The 20,625-nt window shown below is 55.3% G+C and overlaps 1 protein-coding gene and 1 long non-coding RNA gene across 3 annotated transcripts in view; one reads left to right on the top strand and one right to left on the bottom strand.

Moving 5' to 3' along the window:
• ZCCHC24 (zinc finger CCHC-type containing 24) overlaps positions 1 to 20,625 on the top strand; it is a 62,499-nt gene that overhangs the window by 19,466 nt on the left and 22,408 nt on the right. The window lies entirely within an intron of this gene.
• LOC137767245 (uncharacterized) lies at positions 14,991 to 19,381 on the bottom strand. Its single transcript, XR_011074491.1, has 3 exons — positions 19,128 to 19,381; positions 16,081 to 16,346; positions 14,991 to 15,493 (listed from the first exon to the last, which is right to left on the bottom strand). It is a non-coding gene; the product is annotated as an uncharacterized lncRNA (long non-coding RNA).

Raw genomic sequence — 20,625 nt, 5'->3', positions numbered from 1 at the left:
CTCTTTGTGGGGTGAGGCTGTGCCTGGGCCAGGGTCTCTCTCCAACCAATGTCAGCACTGGCCCAAGAAGACTGGGACTCAAGAATGTCTACCATTCAGCTCTTGACAAATCTGTCCCTGTTGCAGTCCCCACACAGTGTGCCAGGTGTCAATTCAAGGGTAATAATAATATGAACAACAATAATAACAGTCTCTCAGCATTGAGTTTACCACTGAGCTTAGTGTGTAATATGCATTAGCTCATTTAATTGTCTCAAAACCTCTATCAGATCAATTGCCAGATGATAAAACCGAGGCCCAGAGAAGTTGGCTGGCTTGCCTAAGGTCACACAGCTAATGAACAGCAAAGCTGGAATTGGAACTCAGGCCTTCCTGATTCCAGAGCCCATGCTTTTTAAATTAGATTCTACCATCAGCTTTAGCGTCCAGACTTTGATCTCCACCGTCATTCTCAGAAAGGGTTCTTTAAAAAATGGGTTGCTGGAAATAAAGAGGGACAAAGACAATGTGGGCAAAAGCCATATCAGGCCTGGTCTGGCCAAGTCATTGTGTCTTGTTCGAGTCGACCGCTGGTCCAGCCCCAGGGTTTCTGTTGCCCCAGTGCAGTCAAGGAGGCCAGGGGTGGCTGGGGCTGCCAGCTCTGATGACTGCAGAAATCCCAGGTGGCTGTAGGGACGTCATGGGTGCTCTCTGTTGGGCCTGCCTGCAGGGTCACCTGTGTGTGTCATGTTGGCTTCTGCACACTGATGTGGCAGGACCTGTTCCGTGTCAGCCGCGCCTGCCCGTGTGGGTATGTGTGTTTGTGGTGGGACCTTGGCTCAGTGCCACATCCGTGCCCAGGACACACAATCTGCCAGGACAGAGCTGGGCCCAGCACTCAGTACAATTGCCCAGCCTTTCCTGAGCTCCTACTATGTGTCAGGCCTGTGCTAGATAAAGCTCTACCTTTGTCCTCAGTGGAACAGAGTGGACAACAGAAACGCTGTTGACCATTTAGGGCGACCAGGGCTGCGGTTAAGGTTTGCAGTGAGATACCAGCTCTGCCTGGGGGTTCATGGGAGACCTCACAGAGGAGGAGTCTGAGTCTGGGGCGGGGAAGGTTTCCAAGCAAGCGTGTAAATAGTGGGAATTTGCCTTCCGGGAACCACAAGCCCTTGGCGAAGGCTAGCACTCTGGGTGCCTAAGGGGAGGGGTGGGAGATGTGGCTGCAGCAGGTGGTGAAAGACCTGTGTGCCAGGCTGCACAAACTTGGACTTTATCTGGAGGGCAAGAAGAAGCCATCCAAGAGTTTTAGGTGACATGCTCGGATTGGCATTTTGAAAGATCATGCTGGTGGCAGTTGGGAGGCCCGGCTGGAAGAGGCAAGACTGCAGACAAAGCCAGTCTAGGAACATGGATAGATGATAAGACCAGATATAAGGCAAGGGCAAGCAAAGGTTGGAGGTGAGGGGACAAAGTCCAGACATGATGAGAAAGTAGCGTCTGTGGGGCATGGTGACCAGGCAGGTGAGGGGGAGAGGGGTAAAGTGTCAGGGAGGGCTACCAGATCGCTGAAGTGGCCACCTGGGCCAGTGGGGTGCCACTACCTGGGATGCAAATACACCTGCCTGAGAAGATAGGCTCCTCTTCATCTAATCATTCAGCAAACATTTATTGAACACTACTATGTGCCAAGCACGTAGTAGGCATTTGAGGATGCCACAGTGAACAGACCAGGAAAGCTTCCCACTCTCTTGGAGCTTATGTTCCAGTGGGCGAAGTCAGACAATAAGCACAAATCAGTAAGAAAAGAAGGAGCTATGATGTGGCAAGGAGTGGTCTGCAGAATATGAGTGCTTTGACCTAGAGTGCCAGGCCGACTTCTCTGGGAGAAACAGCAGGCACGCTGAGGGCCCACTATTCTTTCAGGGGCCCACAAAAATGTTGTAATTTTCATTTATTTTAAAACCAGAAGAAGGAAAATGAAAGTAATAATAATGAGTATATAATAATGAATCCAGCCTGGGTAATATTTATCTTTATACCAACACAGTCATAAAATAGAATTTTTAATCACTTTTTATGGAGGAGGGGGCCCACAAGTGCCTTAATGTGGCCTTGAAGAGTGTCTGGGCCTGCTTTAGGTCAGGTGACCATTGCAGGCCTCTCTGATGGATGATAGAATGTGAAAACCCTACGTACCACCTTTCTCTGAAGCTCAGACAGGGTTGAGGGTCCATATGACAACAGTAAGGACCCTGATGTTAGTGAAGGGACATCTTGTTAAGGTCAAAGGAAACAGCTTCAAATTTATAACCCCAAAACCAGAGTTCAAGTTCCAGCTCTACTGTTTACCAGCTGTGCAACATTGGATAAGTCGCTTAACCTCTCTGGGCCACCTTTCCTCATCTCCAAAACGTGTCTGCTATTTGGGGCCAGTGCAGGGCTCCCTGCCTTGATGGCCCACTCAGCACCTCTTCAGGGATGGAGACTGGGGTACCGACGGGGGACACTTTCCCTAAGCCCTTTGTCACCCTTCATGGTGCTCAGGCCCAGCCACACCCACCTGGCAGCCAGCCATCAGGCGCTGAGCTGGGAGCAGGAATTCTCTAAGCCCTCAGCCTCCACCACTCCCAAGATATTCTTGGGGGGCTGGTTGCTCCTTTGAGGGAGGTCTGAGGGGTGTCATCACCTGTGTCTCCTGTGTCCAGCTAAGGACCGGGCACTGTGAGGGGTCTGGGGAAGGTCTGAGCCCAGGGGAGCTGCCATTCCTGAGTCAGCATGCCCAGGGCTGCTAATGAAATCCAGATGTCAGACGGAAAACAATCATCGCCCCCACCCATCTGGCAGCTCGGGTTTCTTGGAGATTGCAAAAGAAGAAGAAAAATAGAGCAGTGAGAGAATCCAATCCTAGAACAGCTGAAACCTAAGAGGTGGGATGTGAATAGTTTCAGGGTCTTGCTGGGGGAGGGGCAGGAGACAGGGGGAAAGTGAAGGCTGGCGCAGGTCCCCCCCCCCCCCCCGCCGTCCCCAACCCAGTCTCTGCAGCCCCTGGACCCCAGCTCTTGCACCTCTACCCAGGCCAGAGCAGGCTGGTCCCTGTGGGGTGTCCAAAGGAGGCAGCAAGGGCCATGGCCCTCAGCCCATGTCTGGCCTCTTCCTGGGGTTTCCAACCCCTTGTTGTGCCCCTGACCTCCCTGCAGGCCTGGGTTTCCTATGGGGCCACAGTGGCTGAGCCTGGGGAGGGGACAGGCAGAGAGGGACTGAGGGTATGCAGGATTTCCTGTGCAGAACCTCTGGGCAGGGACCATTGATTAGTTCAGAGACATCCATATACTGATGGGGAAACCAAGGTTTTCTCACGGCTCTGGCCAGGACTACAAGTTATGAAAGATTAATAGAAGGAGGAAGGGAAGGAGGGAGGGAAAAGAAAGGAAGAAAGGAAGGGTGGGAGGGGGAGAGAAGGAAGGTGGGGAGGACAAACAGTGTCATTTTATTATTCCAGTGAGGAATGACTGGGCCCAGGGCAGGTGGCCTGCACTGCATGTAATGAGTATCATTGCAGGGGCTTGCTCCAAATCTTGGGGTCTGGGCGCTGATATTCCAGTGCTCAGCACAGAACCTGGGATGTCGTGAGCGCTTGGAGAATGTTAGCTGGGACGGGTGTTGATGGGGATGGTGTAGTGCCTGCTAGTTGGTGTCAGTGCCGGTTTTGGGGTGGTCCCCCCAAACCCTATGTTGTGACCTCGGTCTTTCCTCCTTCGCCTTCCGAGGCCCTCACTTTGTGGCATGGTGGTTCCAAGCATAGCCCTTAAGCCAACCCGCCTGCGTTCAACCCCCAGCACTGCCTTGGACTAGCTGTGTTAATGACCATCATTATTGTTATGCCTCAGCTCAGCTGTTCCAAACTGGTTTGAGAAGTTCTAGAGGTCTAAGAAAGCGTTTCAGGATTGTGGGGTCATCAGAGAGGGCTCTGATCCTCCCATCCCACCCTCATCTAACAGGATGGGCTGCCTCTGGGATGGGCTGCAAGAAGCCCATGTGATGAGGCTGGGCTTTCTCAGGAGCCTTGGGTTGGGGGCTGGGACAGGCTCTGATGACTTTGAGTCATGTAGGTTGGCTTGAGGGATGAGAAGTTAGGAACTGGGTCCCGGAGGCTCCACTCTACCCAGGGTGGGTGCTCTGGGAGGAGGGATGATGGGCCATGGCTGGAAGGTGTCAAGTGCCACCTGTGGGCTGTCAGCTCCCCTCTGGCCAGGCAGAGGGATGGACCCGCCAAGTGCTTGCCCTGGCAGAGACAAGTGGGAGCAGCTGTTGGGAGGATGGAGGGACAGGGCGTGGGGGCTCATGGGGCAGTCACTTTTACATCCTTCCTGCTGCCCCAAGCCTGGCAAGAAAGAGTCTGAGAGGGACAGTTTCACATCCTCAGCTGCCAGTTCTTCTTTTAAATGGACCACAGGTGGTGACTCAGGGCCCCCAGGAATCTCGCCATGTCAGTTGGCTTCACCTTCTCAATCCTCTGTCTCTGGTCTCTGAGGGACAGGGATGTTGGCAGAGCCTGGGAGCCAGAACCTGTTCCTGGTCCTTTAACCACCTGCAAGGCCTAGTGGATGGAGGGCTGGAGCAGAGCAATTGTATCCTTGGGCTGAATAGCTCTCAGGTGTCACCGCCTCCAGGCAGCCTTCTCTGATTTCCCCTTTCCTCCAAGCTCAAAGGGACCACCCTCCCGAGTCTCAGTGAGCTGGGCTCAGAGCTCACTTCTGCCCTTCCCCAGCTGTATCTTTGTGTATGTTTCACAACATCACCCAGGCATCTGTGAAATGGGCTCACCTACTTCTTGGGTATTTGTGGGAAATGTGTGGGCAAAGCAGCTGATACAGTACTTGGCATCCCACAAGCGCTCAGTCATTGGCAGCTCTTGTTAGTATTACTCGCTAGGTTGCTGGGCCTCCGCGAGCCTTATCCGCCCTCATTTATAAAGGGAGGCTCACGAGCCTGTCTTTATGGCTTTGATGTGAGGTGGGTGAGAGGCAGCCTGGGATGCCACAGGCCCTGGAGCCCCTTTTTTCTTTTCCCTGCCCCACCCCGGCCAGGCCACTTAACCACACACTCAGGTGCACCGCGCACCCGGGGCCCTCCAGCTTCTGTGCCTCAGCTCATGCCGTCCCCCCAGCCTGCAGTGCCTTTCACTAACCTCTTTCTTCCCACCCCCCTTTCAGAGCCCAGCTTGAACTCATCTCCCTGGAGATGCCTTCCTCAGCCATTCCAGGCCCACCAGCTCTCCTCTGGAGCTCCACTTTTCATGATCTGCACCCCTATCCCAGGACCTGATTCTAAGGCCTTTGATGGCTTCTCACCTGTCCTGCCTCCCCACCTTGTCCCCGGAGGACAGGTGATACCCCCTCATTGTGTGGCTCTGTGCCCTGCCCTGGTCCTGGAGCGTGGCCTCAACCTGGGCCCCAGGAGGTGGTCTTGGCTATTTGCCGTTTGAGTTCTGCTGAGACTCTCACACCCCAGGGCTTTGCCTGTGCTGTGCCCTCAGCTGGTAGTTCACTCTCGTTTCTCCATCTTCTCCTCCAAGCTCAACCCAAATGTGCCCTCTCCCGTGGAGCGGCCTCCTGTGCCCCCCGCCTTGCTCCTACCCTGCCTTGCTGAGCCCTGCCTAGCCTGGGGCTGATCCTCACACAACCATCTCTGCCACTTCCCGGGTGCCTACCCCAGGTAGGGTCTGTGTCTGCTTGGCTGGCAAGAGGTCATGGGCTTTGGGGTCAAAAGCCTTGAGCTCTTATCCCAAGCCTATGGCTCAGTAGTTGTTCAACTTTGGCCAAGTTGACCCTGCCCCTGAGCCTTCACGCCCCCTGAGTGCATGAAATAGGGTCAGCCATTAAGTCCATCAATCAGGGCTTCTGTGAGATCCAGAAACAATGGGGCAGGCAAACCCATTTTGAAAACTATAAAGTACTGTTTGCCCCACTGCCCAGTGAACAGCCAAGCACAGGCCCTGAATATAGCAGGCGCTCCCAAAATGTGTGCTGAATTGATTAGAGGTGAGCAAGTGGGCTTCTAGGGTGGGTGTGAGCCCGGAGTTTGCCATGGCTCCTGCCCTCATCTGCTGGGGGGTCTTGGAGGCACGCCTTGATGGCAGCAGTTTCCCTTCCCACCACATCTGGGTGGCCCCTCAGGATGGAGCCTGTGCCCCATGGCTTGTCTGGGGTGAGAGGTGGCTCAGTCTCTGGGTTCCACGACTTGGTACCATCGACCTGGCCTGCCTTTAAGATCTGGGCTTCCTTCCTCTCACCCCTGCCCCACATCTAAGGTTTGGGCTACAGAGAAATCAGGCAGCAGATACAGGGAAGTTACACCCATGGAGCGCGGTGGGGAGCCTGGAGAAATGCGCCCTCCCTCATGCCTGGCCTGCAAAGCGCCTCCATCTCATTATCTCATAGAATGCTCACTCTAGCCTGGGCGTGTCTGCAGTCCATCTGTCCACCTTTTTCTCCCACTTCATCTTTCCCTCCCTTCCTTCTTTTATTTTGTAACGAAGTGTCATGGAGAGGTTAAGCAACTTGCCCTTGGTCCCACAGTTGATTAGGATCAGGCCAAGTCTGTCTGATCCCAGGACCCGGGCCTTTTCCACTGTCTTCTCTATCCTTGAGAACAGCCCCATCCACCAGGACACGCTGTGCATCTGCTGTGCTCTGGCCCAGGCAGAAATCAGGCTGAGGGAGGGAGCGTGCCCCCTGGCTTCCTCTCTGCCTTGCATTTGCACTTTGTGTGGGAGGTGAGTGTCTCTCATCCCACAGGTTAAGGAGAGGCGTGTCCTCAAGCACGTTAACAAGGGGTAAAAGCAAACACAAGCCCAAACTCCCCTCCACCACCCGCCCGCTGCCCCTGCTCCTTGGTGGGGAGTGTGAAGCTTAAACAGGGCCGTGGTCTCCTCCCCCCACAGGCCTTCTGAACCCTCCCATTCACCGGTCCCTCCCTCCTGTGTGTTCCCAAAGGACCCTCGCACAACCAGCTTAGTGTCTTTGTCTTCTCTTTTGACTATGATCTGGGGCAGGGTCAGGGTGGGGGGAGTGGGCAGGAAGTCCATGAAATCACTAGCACAGTGCCTGGCACATGCAAGTGCTGCTTCGATACTGTGCCCCCAGCATCTGCCATGGCACCTGCCGCAGAGCCGGGCCATCATATGGAGATGGTATTAACAGTACGGTAGCTGACACTTACAGGGAGAGTTCTCTATGTCCCAGGCTCTGCTCTAAGCACTTTACACATATTGACTCATTTAATCCTCACACCAGCCTTCTGTAGGCTCTTATTATCCCCATTGTACAGAGGAGGAAACGGAGGCACAGAGACAGTATGTGACTTGCTCAGGGTCACACAGCTCAGATCCAATCCCAAGCATTCTTGCTTCAGAGGCTGTGAGGGAGGAAGGGAGAAATACACAAGAGTCAGCTGGGAGGTGGGAAAGGAAAGGAAGGCAGGGCGTGAATGTTGGCTGAGCAACCTGCGTGTACCAGAGACCATGCTGAGTCCTGGCACGTCATCCATGTCCTCAGAGATGTCAATTCTCCCAGTGTCACACAGGAGCCAAGGGCAGGGCGAGGATTTAAGCCCAGCAAGCCTGGCTGATTCCTAACCCTCTGGTCCACCAACCAAGGCCACTGAGAGCCAGATCAGTAGCCAGCACAGTTCCGTGAGGGCCCCCCGGGGACCCCCAGGAAGCCTCAGAGCACAGGAGCTGGCTGGCCTCTGCCTCCAGGCCCACACAGTTGCGTGGAAGGCAGGATAGGGAGTTGCTGGGTCAGGCCACTCATTGCCAAGGTGTGTGTCGTTCTGACCAGCCACGTAGGAAGAGTTTAGAGGAGGCACTGTAGCCAGGTGGGTGACCTTGAACAAGCCCCTTGCCCTTGCTACACCTCAGTTTCCCCTTCTGTGCAGTGAACCCAGCCATATGCATCCTGTCTGCCCCTCAGGGCTGCTTTGTGGATCTCATGAGCCGACAGAGCTGGAAGTGAATTGCAAACCAAGCCAGGCAAAAGTAAAGGGATCTTAGGAATAAAAAAATTTTATTTATGAACATCTAAAGACTTGCTTCTCAAAGTGTGGTCCGTGGACCAGCAGCAGCATCCGGAGCTTATCAGAAATGCAGAACCTTGGGCCCCACCCCAGACCTGCTGAATCAGAATCGGCATTTTCACAAGCTCCCAGGTGATTCGTGGGCATGTTAAAATTTGGGAAACACTGGTCTAAGGACCATCTGGGTTCCCACTTCCCCATTCCTTGAGACTGCCTTTTGGGTTTTCTTTCCATAGCCTGGTAGGGGTTCTTGGCTGGAAATCCCCCATCTTGCTGGAGGAAACACTCTGGCCCAGCAGGACCCCTGCCCCGCTAGACTGCTTAGGAGCTGTGAGCATATCTGATTAAAACTGCACTCAGGCAGAGGCTGTGCGCCTCTGCCGCTCTGGCGGGCTCTGAGGAGTGCCACCCCCATCATTTGTTTGGGAGGTCAGCTCCCACAGGAATCCGCAAGGCCAGCCAGACCGGCCACAGGGACTGGGGAGAGGGACACCCTCAGCTGAGGTGCAGGAGGACTGGGGATTTCCTCTGAGCAAGTAAAGGGCATTTGTGCCCAGATAGGCTCCATCTTCACGCAGGAGGGCAAAGGGCTAACACTGCAGCTGGAATGTTTCAGGTTAGACAAAAGAAAGAACTTCCTAATTGATTGAGAACAATCTGGTTAAGGCTGCTGAGGGCTCGCATTCCCTTAAATGTGTGGCCATGTTGGGTGAGGTCAAGAGGCAGAGGCAGAGGCAGAGGCAGAGGCAGAGGCAGAAAGGGTTCCCAGAGGTTCTCTGTCCAGCCTCTGCCTTGAGACCATTTTCGCTTAGAGAGGTCAAGGAACTTATCTAAGGCCACTCAGCATGCTAATGCAGCAAGGACTCCTGGCCTCTGACTCCCCATTCCTGGGACCTTCCTTCATTACAGGCCTCCCTGGAGGCTGGGGATTGACCTTGATGACCTCCACAGTACTCCTCCAGCCCCCCTGGAAACCACCTGGAGGACTTCAAGCATGAGGGCAGGGGGAAGGGAGGGGCTGGCTTTGTGAGCCTAGCAGTTCCTGTCCTGGCCTGCTTGGTCCCCAAGACCACTGGGGATGCCCCTGGGGCAGGGGGACTCTAAGGCAGACACAGAGAGTTGGGCACAGGGTCCCTGGAGCCATAAAGGTCCTGGTGAAGGTAGAGCACGGCCTGAGGGGCCTGACCTTGGTGTAGAGGCTAGAGACCAATGCTGTATGTTCTAGGGCCAGCTACTTGCATTCTCTGTTTCCCTGTCTGTGATAAGGTGGTGAGGTTTACCAGATCAGTGCTTCTCAACTGGGGCTTCACAGTAGAATCACCTGGGGATTTTTTTTTTTTTAGTTTGGTGTTGGACATTCTGATTCAGTAGATCCAGGGTTGGCCTAGCCATGGGCATGTTTTCAGCTCTCCAGGTGATTCTGATACACCTTTGCCCACGTCTGAAGTGGAGCTCAGGCAGGTACGGGGGAGGGCCCCTGCAGGTGAGTAAAACCATCTTTGTCCCTCTGAGGTCCTGGGGATGCAAGATTAGAAGGTTCCATGAGATGGAAATGAACATTCCAGGAGTTCCTGCTTCCAACACTGTACGAAGTTCAATCCCAGATTTCTTAGATCCTGTGATTACCAAATTTTATTATTCTGGGAAACGAGGATTCCCACATGGGATGATACTGACGCTTGGTTGTTCTGAGTTTGTCAGGAGTCTGAGGTTCCTGTAATCATTCCATATCTAAATGGTGGGATTCTGAACTCTCCCACGTTTTCTGTTTCAACATGCTGTTATTCTTGTTCTTTGAAATAAAGATTCTCCATGTCTATGATTCTAACACATTATTATTCTGAATTTTAGAGATTAAGAATCTAAGCTATCATGGTACTAACACTTCTGAAAATTCTAAATTCAGCAACTCTGTGATCCGTCATTCCATCCGGGCCGTGGGCCGCCAAGACCCAGAGCCTGGCCTTTGTCTCCCCCAGACAAGGTGGTGATTGTGTAAGCTTGGATGCGTGCCCCCTCCCCTGCTTGGCCTGGATGGCCTCTCTGGGGGAAAGAGCAGGGGTGGGGAGAGCAGAGACCCCACAGAGCTCTCTCTGCTCTTGCTCTTGCTCTGTCACTATCAATAGAGGAGTGGAAGGTAGAGCAAGGATGAGGGGCGTGTTTGACCACGCAGCAGGAAGGGCTACGGGTTAGGTTTGTTGCAGCATCTCTTGTTGGCTCAGTGCATTGGCCCTATCTCACAGCAGAGCAGTCAGTTCCCAGAAGGTCAGCTGTGACTCAGACATGAGAGGTTATTGCATCCAAAGCATCTCCTCTAAACCCACACACACCCTGACTCCAGATGGGAAAACTGAGGCCCGGAAATAGGAGGTGACTTGCCTGGTAGAGCTGGTGCCCAAACCCAGGCCTCCTCACTAAGCGTCCAGCTACTGCACGTGTCTTCCGTCCCATCCTTCTAAGGCCTTGCTTTTTGCACAGAACCATCAACCTGCTATAGCAGCCAATCAACTTTTGGGTCCCCCTGAAGTGACAGGGACCAGTCTTGCGACTCAGGATTCCACATTCACAGCCTGTAGCCTGGTGGATTTCACCAGGCCCAAGAGCAGCTCTCCCTGCCCCACGTGACCTCCCCTGGCTGTTTCCTGCTGGCCAGACGACACCGTCTTCTGTTTCATTGCCCCAGGACTGGTGCCACACGCGCCAGCACACGGCAGGCTCAGAGACCAGGAAGCAGAGGGGGAGCTAGGAACAGGCAGGTGTAGGTTGGGGCCGCCACTCACTCACTGGGTGACCTTGAGAAAGTCCCTTCTCCTCTCTGGGCCGGTGCATTGCAACTCCCAGCTACTGTAAGGATTACACGAGACCCTGTATGGGAAAACCTGATGTGCTAGGAGGGGGCAGAGGCCAGCCTCACCCACTGCCAGTTCCTCATGCTCAGCAAAGAGCCAGGCTCTGAACAGCAACTTGTGTTTGTTGAGGGAGACTGAGTGGGTTTATTTATATTCGCTGAGAGGATGAAATCTGGGATTCCAGAGACTTTCCTGGATTTTCAGAAAGTTGGCAAGATAGAGGGGAAAGAGTACAAAGGCCTTGGGCATGTGAATTTTTAGACAAGTGTCCATATAATGCTGAGGAAGGCGATGAGGTCTACCATTTACTGAGTTCCAACTATGTGCCAGGCACTTTGCATTCACGAGCTCATGAACGCTTCTCAACTCCCCACCCGATAGATACTATGATTCCCACTTGAGCGATGGGAAACCGAGGCTCAGGGAGGTTTAGAAACCTCCCTAAGCTCTTGCTGCCAGTAATGGCAGAGCCAGGATTCGAACCCAGGTCTCAGAGCTGCACAGCCAGAGCTCTTTCACTTTGCACTTGGCTGGCTGAGAGGATGTGGGGTCATGGGATAGACAGTGGCCAGGGACTAGAAAGACATTTTCCAGGAGAGATGAGTGGTTGCATTTTTCTCTTCCTTCAGCATGATTCTCCCAGTTTTCCATGCAGTTATTTTGATGGATTTGAGAAATCCAGAGCTGCCTGTGGCTGCCCAGCCCTGGCCCTCCCCGACCTCTCCCTGGCCCACTGCAGCTTGTAGAGTTGGGTGCAGAGCGAGGGGCTCTGTGCAGCCACACGCATGGCGCACGTACCGGAGCTCCAAGTGTGCACACTGCACTCACACCCCTCTCCAGTGTGCGGTGCACATGCCCACACAGAGGCTCTGCCGCTGCTGGGCCCCAGGGAGCTGCCAGGTTGATGGGAAGCTCAGTGAACACGCCTCCCTTGCATCCCAGACAGGTTTAAGGAGCCTCTGCTACCCTCTTGACTACCTGCTTCCCTGTCAGTTGACTTAAAATGGAGCTGGCAGCTCATCTTAAGGTGTGTGCCCCGGAGAAACACCTGTGCATGTCATTCCTTTGTCGTTCCTTTGGGCGCTACGTGAGCACCTGCAGTCTGCAGACACGTGCCCGCCCAGGCTCAGTTCAGGGCCCAAGCTCACTGCCCTTTTGTGGGCAGAATAAGAAGGCTTTGCTCCTTGGCTTCCACGTGCCAGTCTCCCGCACCGTTCCTTCCACTCCCGCGATCCTGACCTTATGGGCTGCTGGGAGTGAGGCAGGGGTGGGAGAGATGAGCCAGGACCCATAGGAGCACATGTGGGTGGGCTTCAGGGACTGGAGACGCTGGGCTTCCGGGGGGCTTGCCTTGGGTCCCTGAACTGAGTACTGCCCTGGGGCCACCCCTGGGGAGGAGACGTGCCCTCTTGGGGACGTGGCTGGTGTCAGGTGGCATGGTGCTCCTCTGGGGTTGAGAGACCCTCTCAGGGAGCATGGCCGGGTCCCAGGGCTGAGAAGGTGCTGGGAGAGCTTCTGGAATTGCCCTCCGCTCCTCCGTCTCTGCATCGGCCTCAGGCTTTCCCCTGGCACTGGACTTGGATCAGGGACATCTGAGCTCTGTCCTGCCCCTCATGGGCTGTGTGATGCTGGAGGTCCCCTCGCCTGCCCCGGAGACCCTGCTAATCACCTGCTGTGCACACTGAGAGGCTGGACCACGGAGAGCCCAGGGTACCTTTCCCTCCGACTCCAGCTTCTTCCCCTTCCTCCTGAGTTTTATCCCTCTTTAAGACTCAACACTTCTTCCATTGACTCTTCCTTCTGGGCTCTGAAGAATCATTCCAGGGCCTAGCAGGCAACTCGAGACTGTGGGCAAGCCTTGAACCTGAGCGCTCATGGCCTGGTGTTTCTAGCTTGTCCCTTCCTGTAATGAGAGACTTTTGCTCACCTGCAGGGGAGTGTGTGTGTGTGTGTGTGTGTGTGTGTGTGTGTGTGTATGTGTGTGTGTGTGTCTGTGTGTGTAATTGCAGCACCACACCAGGGTATCTGGCTCCCTCTCCACATCAGCCCTGTGGTGGCCCCTCCCCCTGGGGGCAGCTTGTACAGGCTCAGGTGACAGGTTTATGGGCAACTCCTGACTCCTGAGGGCAGGCCCCCGGGAAGGAGCTGGGCAGGTAGTTATCACGAGGCTGTTCCATCCATCACTGCTGCCTGCTGCCCAGTCCTCCTTCCGTCCATCACCTCCCCCTGCCCTGCCCTCCCCCAGTTAGAGCCAGGGCTGTCACCAGCAGAGGGGGGGGGGGACCCTGGCCCAGCCCTCACAGCCAGGCAGGATGGCTGAGGCTTGACCCTTGGCTCACCCTCCCCCAGGGCCACCCCAAGTCCTGTGGACGGTACCTCCTGTCTGTCTCTGGAGTCCCTGCACCTTTCTCCTCTCTGCCACCCCTCCCCAGGCCACACCATCGCCTCTCACTAGCCATGTGGCTGCAGCCCCCAAGGTGTCCTCATGTCCCACCTGCCCCTCCCCTCATTCAATCCATTCTCTAAACCCAGCCAGAGACTTCTTGAAACGCCAGGCTAACCTTGCCACCCCTGATTTTAAATCTTTCCCTGACTTCCCGTGACTCCCACGCTAAAATCCAACTTGGCAGCGTGGTCCCAGGGCCGGCGTGGGCTGGCCTCCGCTGGCCTCTAATCCTTAAGCCCTCCACGCTTCCTGCCATCCCAGCCCTTTGCGGAAGCTGCCCGGTCCACGTGGATTCCTCTCCACTTTATCTTCACCTGGCTCTTCCTGTACTTCCCGGGGCCTCCTCCCCAGCCACCCTGGCCACATGCTCCCAAAACACAGGGCTCTGCTCTCCCAGAGCACGTCTCTCGGTGTGTAGATGGATGTTCAAATGTGTTACTTTTATCTGTTCATTTAGCATGTATTTATGGAGCACCTACGGTGTGCCAGGCACTGCCCCAGGCGCTGGGGACAGTCCGTAGTGAACAGGAAAGACAAGGGAAGAATACAGCTCACGCGGTGTGGGACGACCTACGGTAAAGACATAGATACAGATGGATGCGCTGTGGCGTTAGGTTGTGTTCAGAAGGCTTGTTTGGGAGAAGCGGCAACTTGAATAGAGATAGATGAAGCAGGGAACAAACGATGCGGAGATCTGGGGGAAGGGCACTCCTGGCCGAGGGAACAGTAAGAGCAAGGGCCCTGAGATGAGACGAGGATGTGCTTGGCCTGTCTGAGGAAGAGCAGGAGGGCCAGAGTGGCTCCCCTGACAGCTCCCGCTCAGGGGGAGCGCTGGTTGGGAGGAGAAGGGATGAGGCACAGGGGTGAGCACATCCCCAGCACTGCTCTCCCTTCTCCCGCCTCCTCCCCCAGCTGGGCAGCCCTCCCCTGGGGGACATAGATGGGTGCTTGTCTCGAGGGTCCCCCTCCCCTCTCACTGCCCCTCGGAACACTCGACGGCAGGGACAGGAAGTGTCGGCCCTTGCCTCCCAGCTGCCCGGGTGGGACGCCACTGAGCCGGCCCGCCTGCCTGAGGAGGGACAGAGGGCCTATTGAGCCCACTCTCTGGACCGGCTGGGACAATGGCCACACTGAGGGCCAGGAACATCGCCGGCATGCTTGTTCAGGAAGTCACCAGCCTGCTGCCCGCCCCCCTCCCCATGCCTCCCCGGCCCTCCTGACTTTCTCCTCTAACTACTTATTTCAGGATGATGGTCATGTCCAAAATGATCACTTTGTCCTTTACCCTCCTCCCCAGAGGCTCCCTGCTCCGCGCCAGACCCATGCTGGGCCTGAGGATGAGAGAGGAATCCTACATGGTCTCTGTCCCTGGGGAGGGGGCTGGGGAGAAGGCAACAGGCACACAGACTGAGTGGGGTACCTCAGTGCTTCCTACAGAGACGCACAAAGTACAGGGGGCAAACTGGGTCCCAGGGGAATGTCTGCCAGGAAGGCTGGCTGGAAGAGGAGTGTTTCTGAAACCATGTGGCACCGGCAGGGCAAGACCAGCATCTGTTACAGGCCCAGAGGTGGAAGGAAGCAGTGATTTCTGCCTTAGGGCAAGCCAAGACTCATGCCACGCCAGACTCAACCACTGTCTGCTTCTTCAGCCTGTGTGCTGTCTGCTTGTGGAACCTTTGCACTGGAAGGACCTTTGGGGATCGCCTAGGCCTGGAATGCCAACACAAGTCATCTGTGTCCGTCACCCCCAGCCCACGGCCATGGCAAGGCAGATAGCACCAAAATCACATTATTCTTGCCTATCAAGCTAGGATGCTACTACAGCATCTTTCTTAACAAAGTGCTCCGATAGCAAGTAATTGGACACGCAAGATGAAGTATTTGCCTTTCCTGTCATGTTCTCATTGACAGATGGGGAAACTGAGACCCAGGCAGCGAAGGGGCTTGTCCCAGGTCACAGAGCACGTTGGTGGCAGCATGCTGGGGCTGGGGTAGGGGTGGGGTGTGTTAAGAAGCACCCACCTTAGAATGTAAATTGGTGCAGCCACTGTGGAAAACAGTGTGGGGTTTTCTCAAAAAACTAAAACTAGAGCTATTATTGATATATGACCCAGCAATTTCTCTCCTGGGTATATACCTGAAAAAAAACAAAAACACTAATTCGAAAAGATACATGCAATCCAATGTTCATAGCAGCATTATTTACAATTGCCAATGTATGGAAGCAACCTAAGTGTCCATCAACAGATGAGTGGATAAAGAAGATACGGTTTTATACACACACACACACACACACACACACACACACACACGTATACATACAATGGAATACTACTCAGCCATTTCATAAGAATGAAATTTTGCCATTTGCAGCGACATGGATGGACTTGGAGGGCATTATGCTAAGTGAAATAAGTCAGACAGAGAAAGACAAATACAGTATGATATCACTTATATGTGGAATCTAAAAAATACAACACACTAGTAAATATAACAAGAAAGAAGCAGACTTGCAGATAGAACAAACTGGTGGTTATCAGTGGGGAGGAGGGGCAAAATAGGGGCTCTGGGGTGGAAGGTACAAACTATTGTGTGTAAGATAAGCTCAAGGATGTATTGTACAACTTGGGGAATATAGCCAATATTTTGTAATAATTGTAAATGGAAAGTAACCTTTAAAATTTGTATAAAAATTAAAAATTAAAAAAAAAAAGAAACACCCACCTTACAGTTTAAGTTGTGGAACCTCGGAGGCTGGGACAGAACCCACAGTAGCGTTTCCCTCTCTGAAGACGGGATCCCTGTCGGTCGTCTCTGTCATAGCATCCCATTCCTTCATAGCTTTCATCGCGGCTATAATTATTTGAATGAGACACTTGCGTTTTTCCTTTCCCACCTGACTGTAAGTTCGTGGGGTCCGGCGTTACATCTGTCTTGTTAACCGCTCTGCTCTGGTGCCTCATAGATAGTAGGTGCTCCGTGCATATGTGCTGAGGGCATGAGTGGAAGAGCTGGTGGCAGGCGGGGTAAATGCACCCAGTAACTGTACCCATCTCTTCCCCACTCCACGGCTGGCTGCTTGGCCCCCACTGGCCTGCAGAGGACAAGCGGGCCCCTGCGGGCAATGTGGGCCAAGGCACCAAGCTGGTCAGATTCGTGCCAGTACATGGTAAGCAGCCAGCCCAGGCGGGGTGGTACCTGAGCTTCCTGCGGGGAAACTGAGGCCCGGGAAGCCACAGTAATACAGGAGTCTTGCCCACTGAGCGGGAGCTGAGCTGGCCGGTGCCTCCTGACTTCTCGCCTGGCTCCTGGGCACTCAGCCTGGCCGCTGGCCCCCAGGTCTGTAGTTCCGGGGCTGACTTTTCCTGACAGCTGGGCCCCTTGGGAGCTATGTGTGCCGGGGCCAAAGCAAACAGCGGTGGTGGGGGGGGGGGGGGTGGTGGCGGGAGAGGGCTGCAGGGCCCCAGTTCCTTTGCTTTCCTGAACAGTCAGGGGCCAGAGCCCCCGAGCAGCCAGGCCCCCTGCTCCCTCCATTGTTCCTTGTGATGCTTTCCAGATGCCGAGGAGTCACAGGCTTGGGGCTGGGCCAGGAGAGCCAGGCCAGCCCTCCCCCAGCACCCCACCACCACCTCCACCACCAGCTCCACTTTTAAAGAGATGGCCCTTCTCCTCACCTTGGGCCGTTGTCCTGCTAAGCCTAGCAGCCTCACTGTCCTGCGTCCAGAACAGTTGCTGGGGTGAGGAGCCCTGGGCTCCATTCCCAGCTCTGACCCTAACTTCCTGTATGGCTTGGGCTAGTTACTTGCCTTCTCTGTGCCTCTGTTTCCTGGGCTGTAGAATGGGCATGAGGGAAGGAGGCAGTGTGGAAAAGACAGTATGTGATGGGCACTCCTACTTTAACAGACTGTTATCAGCATCACCTAAAGCAGAGGTTCCCAAAGTGGGTGCCTGGGCATCACTCAGGAACTTGTAGAAATGCAGATCCTTATCCCACCCCGGACCTACTGATTCCAGAACTCTAGGGATGGGGCCAGCAGCCTGTGTGATAACAATCTCCGCAGATGGTTCTGATGCGCGCTCAAGTGTGAGTAATAACCTGTGCTCCAGAATTAAGAGCTTGGGCATCTGGAGTCAGAAAGATGGAATGTGGACTTCGCAGCTCTGTGGCTTTGGAAGTGAGCCTTGGTTTCCTGGTAAGGAAAATGGATGGATATTGCTATACTGTGTGTGGTGGGGTTACTGTGCTGATTAAATGAGACAGATAGCACACAGCTTGGTCAGCCCAGCTCCCACACCAGAGCTCTTCTGGGACAAACGCTCCATGAGGGCAGGTCCCGTGTCTGCCTGGCTCACGCCACCGTCAGCACTTTAAAGGAGCTGCCTCAGAACCCTGACAAAGGGGCATGTGTGCTCTGCTTCCCCTCACAGGAGTGTAGTGGGCCCTAGTGCTGTCTGGGTCTGGGCACAGAGGGCACGAGGTGAGCCGCAGAGGGGACCGAGAACAGAGTGGTCCCTGCAAGCAGGAGCAGTCAAGGAAGGCTTCCAGGGAGAAGTGCAGCTTCCACGGGATTTTGTTGGGAGATGAGGTATGCCAGTTAGAGGGACTGGCGGGCAGAGGTGGTGTGAGAACGAGTACCACCAGCCGGCCCCCCTCCTGTAATGGGCACATTCCCCTCCCCTCCCTTCTCGGCACACGAGCAGGCTTATTGTTATGTGGGGCTGCCCACAGACAAGGGCGAGGACACCCCAGAAGGTCGGAGCTGGGGACCATAGCAGAGGTGCTGTGGTGCTGTGGGAGTGAGCCAGACCAGGGTTTGCATCCCAGCTCTGCTGCTTCCCGGCTGTGTGACCTCAGGCAAATCTCCCAACCTCTCTGTGCCTTGGATTCCTCATCTGTAGGGGTTGTAGGGAGGATGGAATGGCTGGTGAAGGTAACACTGCACGTGGCAGGAGCTGTAAGGGTTTTACAGCTGTGCCCAAGGAGGGCAGTGGACCATCTGGGGCTGTACAGCATGGCTCCGTCCTCCTGACTGCTACAGAGCCCGCTGTGCTGAGCACCCCTGCTCTTGGAGACAGTGGGGAAGGGATGGTTTTGCACACTCTTCCTGCCCCTGGGTGAAGAAGCAAGGTCAACTGCAGCCTGGGCTGTGTGGGTGGGAAGTGCCTGGCTTCCTCGCCATGACCCCCTAGAAAAGTCACAGAAGGGCAGCAATTCCGCTGCCAGGCCCCCACCCTGAAGGGGAGAGCACGGGTAGATTTGTGCCATGGTCTGCTGCCCTGCAGTGACCGTGAGAGGTACACGTATGCCTGTATGCACACAAACACACATGCATTTACAGCCACGTGCACCCTCCTCCCCAAGGCCCATTCTCTGAGTTTCAGTACCGGCCAGCACCGTGGAACCACGGTAAAAGCTGGCAGATGCCTGGGCTGGCCTCCAGGAGCCTCTTAACCCCTGCTCTGCCCAATTACAGTTGCCACAGACGACCTTGAAACCAGTCCACAGCCTTCTGGCCCTCACTCGGCAATGAGGGAATTGGATGACAGCCAGGTAGACTGGGATCAAAGGCCTGCCACTTACTTGCTTTGTGACCTTGGACAGGTGACTTAACCTCTCTGGGCCTCTGTTTCCTCATCTGGAAACAGGGTCACAATGAAGCCACCTACAAGTCAGGCGCATGGCCGGCGCGGCACTCAGTGGACACTCCCCACGGGCAGTTCCCGCCTGTGGCTGTCGCCACCTCCTAAGTGTCTCAAACTCCAACACTCACCTGGTGAAAGTTCTCAGAGGTGGACAGCTTGCTTCTCTTTCTACCCCTTGTGACCAGATGAGGAGATGGAGGCCCAGAGAGAGGAGCGATTGATGTGAGGACAGAGCCGAGGCTGGAAGTTGGGCCTGCAGCTTCTCACCAGGCAGCCGTGGGAGCCTCAGCCCCAGCTCCTGCCAGAGTGGCCCCAAACTGCTGACTTCAGCGTTTCATCAGCCAGGGCAGATCAGATTTCTGTTCTGGCACTTGGCCACCCTCCACACCCTTCCCCCATCGCTATTTTTGAGCTGAGTTCCCCTGTCCTCTCCTCCCAGGGCTGTGACCCTCACACCCAAAGCATCACTGTAGGCTTACCCACCGCCTTCCTGCCCCCAGCCCTGCCCCCGGGACTGGTGCAGAGCCTCCCTCCAGCCAGATGGAGCTGGGCTGGTTACAGCCACATCCAGCTGGGTCATGTCTGGCCAGGCCTCGCCAGGGATGGCCTCAGACGCAGAGCCAGGGACCAGGCAGTCTGTGGAAATGGCGCTGGTGGCCTGAGGCGGCCCTCCAGAGTGCCCAGCGCAGCCCAGGAGGGGCGTCCTGAGAGTGAGCCAGCCCCAGCATTGCTACCTCCTGCTTGCGTGACCCCGTCTCCGGGCCACACACCTCACCCATCACCGGCACTGCCCATACCACTGTCCCCTCCAGCTGTCGATGTGCTCTGAGCTCCACCCAGGGTGCTCCGAGGAGATGTAGAGGGCCCTGCGTGGCCCCAGCACACTCAGAGACTACTGGGAAACAAGACCGAAGAAACAGCAGTTTTCAAAAGTTCTTTACATTCAGGATGAAATCTCTGGCATGCTGGAGGCCGGGTCAGGGCGGGACATGACCCACAGCCAAGCGAGTGGTGCAGACCACAAAGTCCCCTGGGAGTTTGGGGAGCCAGGGCCTTCTCTAGGGGAGGCAGTGGGAGGGCTCTCAGCTAGCGCACGAGCCTGGGACTCAGAGTGGCGTGAGCACCCTGAGGAGGGCAGTTAACCCTGTCTGGGATGGGGGAGGCCAGAGGGGGTGGCCTTGGAGCTTGGCCCTGGACACATGAGCGTTCACCAGGTGGAGAAATGTTTGGGGCCGAGGGAACAGCAAGAGCCAAGGCATGGGGGCAGAGCGGGGCACGTCATTTGCAGGAAATGATTTTGTTGTCTTTGTCGGAGCATGAGTTTTGTAGGAGGGAGCAGCAACGATGAAGGTGAGGTCAGCTGGGCCAGATGGGGAAGGGTCCGAAAGCCTTGAGTGTTTTACCTCCGTCCTCCGAGTCTGGGGAGCCTGAAGTGGCCATTAAAGTACCGGGGGGTGACTCAGCCTGGCTGGACCCAGGTTGTGGCCACGGTTGGGGAGGAGCAGTCAGAAGAAAGTTTGCTGGGTGAACAGACCACCCAAACAGGGATGCGCAGGGACCTGGGAACCCGCTCAGGAGAACAAATGGTTTTCAGGGCAGCGTCCAGCTCTCGGCCAACCGCATGGT

This window comes from Eschrichtius robustus, chromosome 7 (assembly GCF_028021215.1).
Source record: "Eschrichtius robustus isolate mEscRob2 chromosome 7, mEscRob2.pri, whole genome shotgun sequence".
Taxonomy (NCBI): Eukaryota; Metazoa; Chordata; class Mammalia; order Artiodactyla; family Eschrichtiidae; genus Eschrichtius; species Eschrichtius robustus.
This window is presented reverse-complemented; position numbering and strand designations above follow the sequence as displayed.